This window comes from Myotis brandtii, unplaced genomic scaffold, assembly GCF_000412655.1.
Source record: "Myotis brandtii unplaced genomic scaffold, ASM41265v1 scaffold1296, whole genome shotgun sequence".
Lineage (NCBI taxonomy): Eukaryota > Metazoa > Chordata > Mammalia > Chiroptera > Vespertilionidae > Myotis > Myotis brandtii.
Genome location: NW_005354580.1, coordinates 160,564 through 169,792, shown reverse-complemented (window position 1 = coordinate 169,792; position 9,229 = coordinate 160,564). Strand labels below are relative to the sequence as shown.

At 38.8% G+C, this 9,229-nt stretch overlaps 1 protein-coding gene across 1 annotated transcript in view; it reads right to left on the bottom strand.

The window, feature by feature from the left end:
* The window catches only part of LOC102247202 (metabotropic glutamate receptor 8), a 299,383-nt gene that overhangs the window by 148,848 nt on the left and 141,306 nt on the right, over positions 1 to 9,229 (bottom strand). The gene's annotated exons all lie outside the window — the stretch shown is intronic.

Below are 9,229 nucleotides of genomic sequence, written 5' to 3'. Positions count from 1 at the left end.
TTTTCACATGCCTCATCTCATTTGATCCTCACAGAAGTCCTGGAGTAAGTAGATAGGAGACTCGGTAGAATCCTATTTTCTTTTCATTAGCCGGAAAATGGAGATTTAGAAAGTTTAGAAACTTGACCCAACTAAAAAGAAGTAAGAAATGGTGGAACTTGAAAATGACTTCAGGCTTTCTCACTGAGAAGAATATAGTCAAACCCTGCTACAGTTAAATATTTCATCCTTTGTTCTCCCTGGACGCACTGACCACCAGAGGGCAGATGCTTAATGCAGGATCTGCCATGACGCTCACTGGCCATTTACAAAGGAACTGCACTGCGGACCTGACGCCAACAAAGCAACACTCAGCTTCCCCAATTGGGACACATGCCCCCCACCACCCCAGAGCGACAGCTCACCGAATCACAGCCAATGCTGCTAAGACTCCATGGCACAAAATGTGCCCCATAGCCCAGCCCAGCCCAGCCCAGAAATGGTCACTGTGGGTGCCGGGTAATGACGTCATGTAGCAACACCCAGTTTCCTCTCCCTAGCAACTAGTCCTTGCAGTTTCTTTAGCCCAGGAACACAACTTGCTTTATAGCCACTTTACACTTTAACCAAATGTCTGTGAAGTGTTTTCACATGCCTCATCTCATTTGATCTTCACAGAAGTCCTGGAGTAAGTAGATAGGAGACTCGGTAGAATCCTATTTTCTTTTCATTAGCCAGAAAACAGAGATTTAGAAAGTTTAGAAACTTGACCCAACTAAAAAGAAGTAAGAAATGGTGGAACTTGAAAATGACTTCAGGCTTTCTCACTGAGAAGAATATAGTCAAACCCTGCTACAGTTAAATATTTCATCCTTTGTTCTCCCTGGGTGATCTACAATATAATCTGCTTTGTGTTGATATTTACTGCTGTGTTGCTGACATTAACTTGAAAGATAAGTTGGGGTGCTTCACTGGGCTAGAAAAAGTTTAGCTGAATCAGAAAGCAGGTCTAATTAAGCAAGTTTATCTATATATATATAAAGCTCTTGCTGACGCCAATCACACGTGTGTGTTTCCATTTGTCATTGTCAATTGTGAATTTGGTTGACACTTCTATTATAGAGAAAGGGCAGAGAGCAACATTAACACCTTTCTTCTAATTAATTTTCTTTCAATGTGCACAAATTTGTGCACTGGGTCTCTAGTCTTCCAAACGTTTTCACCCTAATGCTACCCAGGATGGAAGACTGCTACTTGTATAACACATTCTCATAAATGTCTCAGAATTATATATAATTCCTAGTCCCCCCCCCTTCCTATACTTCTTTTTTCCAACTTGAGAAATTATATTTGAAAGTGAATGAGAGATGTATTATCACAAAAATAATAATTTTTCAACTTAGATACTTCAAATATCATTATTAATAGCACATTACACAAAATTTGACACTGCATTAAGAGGCAATATACTAAAGTGGTAGGAGTGTGGGTTTTGGAGCCAGATCATTGGGTTTAAATCCCAGCTCTATTATCTCAAGTCAGTTACTTGATTTCACTGTATTTCACTTGTCTAGTCCTTAAAATGAGCTAATAGTAATTCCCATCTCAGGAGGATAGATGAGGTTTAAAAAATTAATATATGTAAAACATTTAGTATATAGTAAGCATTTAATAAGTATTAACCATTATTTTCTCTACTGTGTTATAACAATGCTGTGTTTGAGATCCAGTGTCTATACAAGAACACAAGCATTTCTTGGTGAGCATATATGGCTTTCCTGAAGTCCCCTTACTAATCTTTGTTCTCCTCTTTCAACACAATGCCCTGGATACTGAAAATCCAATTCTGTAAATTCACCCTGCTCTTTCTCAGCTTCCTGTCTCTGCACATGTTATTTTCTGTAAGTTCCCATCCTCCTAACCTTTCTTCTCTATATAATTCCTCCCAAATGTGACTTGACGGTCACGCTTACAGAAACCTTCAGCAGAAGTCCAAGTGTCTCTGCATGTCCTATCCTGCCCTATCATAGCACTTGCTACATACACTCCACACACTTTCGCTATTCATCCCCATACCTAACCAAAACATGTATTCAGCAACTATTTATTGAGAACCTATTATGTGCTCAACATTGTGTGGACCCTTGGACTCTCCCACAAAACTATGGTCTCCTTAATAAAAGCAGAGTGTATCTCTTATCTTTGTAGGCGCTGCACCAAAGACAGTGCTTGATATTGAGATTATAGAGAAAGGGCGAAGAGCAACATTAACACCTTTCTTCTAATTAATTTTCTTTCAATGTGCACAAATTTGTGCACTGGGTCTCTAGTCTTCCAAACGTTTTCACCCTAATGCTACCCAGGATGGAAGACTGCTACTTGTATAACACATTCTCATAAATGTCTCAGAATTATATATAATTCCTAGTCCCCCCCCCTTCCTATACTTCTTTTTTCCAACTTGAGAAATTATATTTGAAAGTGAATGAGAGATGTATTATCACAAAAATAATAATTTTTCAACTTAGATACTTCAAATATCATTATTAATAGCACATTACACAAAATTTGACACTGCATTAAGAGGCAATATACTAAAGTGGTAGGAGTGTGGGTTTTGGAGCCAGATCATTGGGTTTAAATCCCAGCTCTATTATCTCAAGTCAGTTACTTGATTTCACTGTATTTCACTTGTCTAGTCCTTAAAATGAGCTAATAGTAATTCCCATCTCAGGAGGATAGATGAGGTTTAAAAAATTAATATATGTAAAACATTTAGTATATAGTAAGCATTTAATAAGTATTAACCATTATTTTCTCTACTGTGTTATAACAATGCTGTGTTTGAGATCCAGTGTCTATACAAGAACACAAGCATTTCTTGGTGAGCATATATGGCTTTCCTGAAGTCCCCTTACTAATCTTTGTTCTCCTCTTTCAACACAATGCCCTGGATACTGAAAATCCAATTCTGTAAATTCACCCTGCTCTTTCTCAGCTTCCTGTCTCTGCACATGTTATTTTCTGTAAGTTCCCATCCTCCTAACCTTTCTTCTCTATATAATTCCTCCCAAATGTGACTTGACGGTCACGCTTACAGAAACCTTCAGCAGAAGTCCAAGTGTCTCTGCATGTCCTATCCTGCCCTATCATAGCACTTGCTACATACACTCCACACACTTTCGCTATTCATCCCCATACCTAACCAAAACATGTATTCAGCAACTATTTATTGAGAACCTATTATGTGCTCAACATTGTGTGGACCCTTGGACTCTCCCACAAAACTATGGTCTCCTTAATAAAAGCAGAGTGTATCTCTTATCTTTGTAGGCGCTGCACCAAAGACAGTGCTTGATATTGAGTGAGCAATCAATAAATTACAGTAACGCATGAAAGACACACCAACTAATAATATACAGAAAATCCATATATACCCTCCTCATAACATTATGAACTTCATTTATATCACCTCTCACCTTTTATATTCACCAGTGAAGGAGCCAAATCAGTCCCTTTCACACTGTTATCAGTGTGATGCTAGAAACCACTTTTGTGACTTGTTTACTAATCTGATTTCAGATCCTGAGCTAGGCTTGCAGTTGAGTACTTCAAACCTTTCACATGAAAAATGAACTCCATTGGCATATTGGCTCTTCTCCAATGATTGCACTGTGGCTCCATGATCTGGAACCACAAAGAACACCCTTGAGTAGCCACAAGGGACCATGCTTTTTACTTATTTCTACAAGCAGAAATTTAAAAGGCCACCCTGATATTATATATATTACATAATATATATAATAAATTATGCCCCATCAAATTTTCTTGTTTTGTTTTTTTTCCATCCTAGAGTTTAGTTATTTCAGAAACTTTGAAGGCAATTAATTCCTTTAAACACTTTTTACTCGATGTACACTAGAGGAGAAATGGAAACAAACTACCTGGAGTTGTACGGCAGCTTTTACCAGTCAGGACCTGCTCTCAGAGTCTATACATCTTGAATATTTTCTGTTCAATAAAAATTGTATGGAAAATAATATTTTTATTACTAGGCACATCAAGTACTTCAATGTGTTTTTGTAGGAAAAATGATACATCCAATGAAGATTGTATGTGAAAATGTTGGCTCTGTTCAATATTATTCTGGGGAACAGTAGGTATGGCCCTGGGATTCGGGGACTGGAGTTTGATTTCTGGTTCTCCCAATTACCTTTGTGATCCGGGCACATTACCCTCACTAAACCTGTTTTCTCAACTGTCAAGAGAGCATGATAACCCCAACGTGCCTGGGCTCTTACAAAGGGAAGGCACTTAGTGGGTGACTGACACATGAGAGCCTTACAGTGAATGGAAACTGTTATCACCATTATCCATTCCTTTCCTACACTTATGCTCTTTGACCTACATTTTCTTGTTTCCACAACATGAAAAAAGGAGAATAATTCATTCACCTTTATGTGAAAATATTACAAATATATTTATAAGTATAAGCCATTCAGTATATTTTCATGTTTATTACTTTCCTTCTTCCCTCTTGCTACAAAACATTATCTACTTTCCTTTTCCTAACTACCTCCCATATTAGGTAAGCAGGAAAAAAATAAGGAAGCTAAAAATGAAGCTAACATAGTAACTTTTTGGGGCCATTAAAAGAAAAATGAGTGTCTGAGATAGAAGTCATTGACCAAAATGCCATAGGAAATAGCAAATTTCAACAGAATCTCAATTATTCATGCTCTTCCTCTCCTTACCCAGTTAATTTTATTAAGTATTTATTAGAATCAATAAACAGAAGTATATATGCGAATCAGAATCATATCATAGTTTAATTATTTAGGAATCAGTCAGATTACTCTTATATATCAGTTACTCAGCCTTTGTTCAGTGAAGAACTCAGCATTTGATGCTCTGTATTCATCTCTATCTACACACCTGTTATCACTTCTCTCCACCTGGTTGTCTACTTGGATGACCCAACAGCCTGGCTTCTGTGTTAGCTGACTTCCTCACTTTCAGTTATCATTCCTTTCATGCTTCTTACCACCCACTATTAAAACCACACTCTAAAAGTGGTCTTGTTGAGTAACTATATTACCTCGTAGGAAACCAACTTTCACTCCTTACCCCTGCAACCATCCTATGAGCCCCTAAATGTACTCATTAACTTATCAGCCCAATTTGTCATTAGACTTCACCCCCATGTAGTTTCTCTTCCCTCCTATTCTTGCATAGGTTCTATGATCTTCCTTGCAAATATCATCTGTTCTCTTGTACATCTCTGTCCAATTTTATTTCAATGCCAAATCACAACCATGATTAAACTGAGTTGTGCATATGTTTTTGCCTACACTCAAGTAGCTCAATATTATTTGAGAAAATCATAAAACTTTACTGTCTGGCAAGGCCTGGCCTAGACTTGGGCATGTGAGCTGCTTCAGGCAAAACTGAGTGAGCCCCTCCCTAAATTCTGCACATTAGATGCCCCTCTGGCTTCATTGAGTCCTGACCTTGCTATCTGGTCTTACTTTAAATTCATGACCTCAGACTTCAAATGTTTAGTCAACATTGCTCCTGAATTCTACTAAACTTTCCCAATTAGTCCACTTTCCCCCCTTTTGGATGGCTCACTGTTCCATGCCTCACATATCCAACATCTTCCTTCTCCTGTTGCTTCAGCTTGTCCCATACTTTTTCACACCGAGGAAGAAAAGCAATAAGAAAAAAACTCTCTCATCACGCAAAACCTACAATCTCCCTGCATCTACCCTGTCATATTATCTCCTCCTCCTATTGGCACACATGTTCCTGATCCCTTCCCTAGTGCTAAGGCAGCCTTCCATACACTTCCAGTTTCACAGTTAACTTTTCTTTGTTTTAAATCAACAAACTTAGACTGTCTGCAGTATTCTGTTCTGTTTACAAATGAGTTCTCATAGCTCTCATCTTGAAAAGAAAATCAAGTCAGCAAATATTTTTACTAACCATACTGCGTCATTTGTATACTCTCAAAAGTAAAACAAAACTTTTAATTTTTTTAAATATTCACCCAAGGATATACTTTCTATTGATTTTTTTTAGAGAGAGAGAAACATTGATGTGAGAGAGAACATCATTTGGTTGCCTTTCATACATGTCCCAACCAGGGATTGAAATTAACTGACCAGGAATCACACCTGTAACCTTTTGGTATACGGGGTGATGCAACAGCCAACTGAGCCACACCAGACAGGGCAAAGCAACATTTTTTTGAGTGAGCTATCCTCGCTCTTTCCATTTGCTTGTCATTAACTCTTCACACCATTTGAATTTGAAATGTAACCTCATCCCTCCACTGATGAGTGCACAGACTTATCCAATTACTTGGATCTCTGCTCTGAGCCACACCAGCCAGGGAAAAGCAACATTTTTTTGAGTGAGCTATCCTCGCTCTATCCATTTGCTTGTCATTAACTCTTCACACCATTTGAATTTGAAATGTAACCTCATCCCTCCACTGATGAGTGCACAGACTTATCCAATTATTTGGATCTCTGCTTGGTTATTTGGTATCTTAAACTTTATACATGAGACCTAACACTCGATTCTTTTTAGATTTCCAAACACATTTCTCACAGTCTTTTTCCCCTTAGTGAGCAGCTGAGGGCTGTCCCTCCACCCAATCAAGTGAAAAACCTAAGTCAAACCCCACATCTAACTGTGAAGCACGAAGAGTGAATGTAAGCTATAAACTTTAATTAACAAAAATGCATCAATATTGGTTAATGACTGCCAAATTGTACTACACTAATGTGAAATGTTAATAATTGGGGAAACTGTGTGGGTGGGTGAAATATGGGAACTGCCTGTACTAGCTGAGCAATTTTTCTGAAAATCAAAGTTTTTCTTTAAAGAAGTCCAAAAACATAAAGAAAAAAGATGAAATTGTTTTCAGTAATACATTTGATGTAACCCAATACTATATGCAAAATGTTATGATATAATCCAATACTATATGCAAAATGTTATGATGTCAAAACGTAACCAGTATGAAAATATTAATGAGATATTTTATACTTATTTTTACATACCAGGTCTTCAAAATGCGGTTATACTTTATGCTTACAGATCATTGCAGTTCAGACTAGCCATATTTCAAGTGCTCAGCCTTCATCCGTATTTATCAGTGCAGGACTGAAAGATTTCATTTCAGCAGTCATTGCTCCAACCCTCCGTTCATTGGGAAGAAGTCCACTCCTGAGCCATTCTGATTCAGCCTCCCTTCCCCTTCAGTTGGACTGAACCCCCTTCACTAGTTTCTCCCCTAAAGAGATGTCTGACCTGGGGCTCAGTGGATGTCAGATCAGGAGATAAGATCCGAAAATTAAATCTAAACTCCTCCGGTGGTAGAAACAAACAAAAGCCCATGTCTTAGGCAATAACAGATTCTATCTCCAAAACATATCCTGGATTTTCCCATCCTCTCCATTTCCTCTTAATCTATGCTGGCCCAAGCTACTATGATCTCTCCCTGAATTGCTAGCCAGTATCCTGTGTTCACACTGAGCAATGACACACCACTCTCTGTTCTGCAACCAGAGCGATACTTTAAAACATAATCAAGCCATATGGCCCTTCTCCTTAAAACCAAGCAAGGGCTTCCCATTCACTTAGAATATAACACAAAATGTTTATCATGGCCTTTAACATCTTTTTATTTCTTTAATATTTCTAATTTCTATACTCTATCCACTCTGGGCTTCTTCCAGTTCTTCAAACACATGAGTTTGCTCCATTCAGGATTCATTCATTCATTCTCTCTCTCTCTCTCTCTCTCTCTCTCTCTCTCTCTCTCTCTCTTTCTCTCTCTCTCCTCCCCTAACCCCCAATGTTTTCCCATACAGTTCTTTGCATGACTGGTGCCTTATCATTTATATCCCAGTTTGACTCTCACATACAGGTCCTATCAAATCACCACATCCAAATTAGTCATTTCCTCTCACTAACACTTGCTCTTACACACATTATTTATTCCTTTCATGGTACTTACAAGTATCAAAAATATGTGATTTATTTAACTAGTTGTTATACATTGTTATATTATCAGCTCCATGATTGTGGAACATTTTTCCATTATGTTCACTACTATATGTAGCACAGAACATGTCTGAACATTCAAATCCATATTCTCTTTTTCCTGGGCACATACACAGTCTACATTTCTAGTCTTTCCTGTACTTAGTTGTGCAGCCAAATGATTAGCTCTAGCCAAGGAAATGTGAAAAGAAGAGATAGATACTACTTCTGGGCCTCAGTCATTAAAGCTCCCTAAGTGGTCTAATGATTCTTCCTCCTTCTGGCTGCTAGAATGGAAATTACATCCTGGGCAAGTGGAGAAGCTACATCTTAAAGACAGGAGGGCTTGCATGCCCCTGGATTCCTGTGTGAGTGCTCAGAGGAGATCTGCGTTAGTAATTTGTTCATCCACTCATACATTGAGTACTATTATCTAAGTAAAAAACAAACTTCTATCATTGTTAAGTCATTATAGGCAATTAGTCTAATGGTTATAGTAGGCAATCATAATACACCAGTATCTAGAAAAGTAGGTTATCAATTCATAGTTAAATGAATAACTAAAATTGTATTAGATGTGGAAATGCATGCTTAACTTCATATCACCTTATAAAACTTTAAGAATAATACAGGGTTTAGAACTGAGTAAGAAAGACATTAGCATGGATCAAATAACTGCATTGAAATTCTCCTTTAAAGTTAATGCTGATGATTGCAATGTGGAAACATCTATCTAATCTAATAAAAGAAAAACATGCAAATTGACAACACCCCCGCTATGCCCCAAGCCACGCCCACCAGCCAATCAGAGCGACTACATGCAAATTAACCCAACCAAGATGGTGGTGGGCAGCCACGGAGCTGGAGCAAGCAGGAGGCTTGGTTGCCCCGGCGATGGAGGAAGCCAAGCTTCCCACCTGCTCTGGCCGGCTGTGGGCTCTGCTCAAGGCAACAAAGTTGCAATTATAGAAGATAAATAAATCCCAGATACCTGCTTCCAGCCAGCCTCCACTGGGAGCTTGGGTGGCTGGGGGCTGTGGCCAGCCTGCAAACAACCATCAGCCCCTCACCCAGGATGGCCACACCCTCATGGGGTGAGGGTCCCTGCTGGGGGGCTTATCCAGCCTGAAAACAGCCTTCAGCCCCTCACCCAGACTGGACAGGCATCCCAGCAGGACCCCCCACCCTGAAGGGG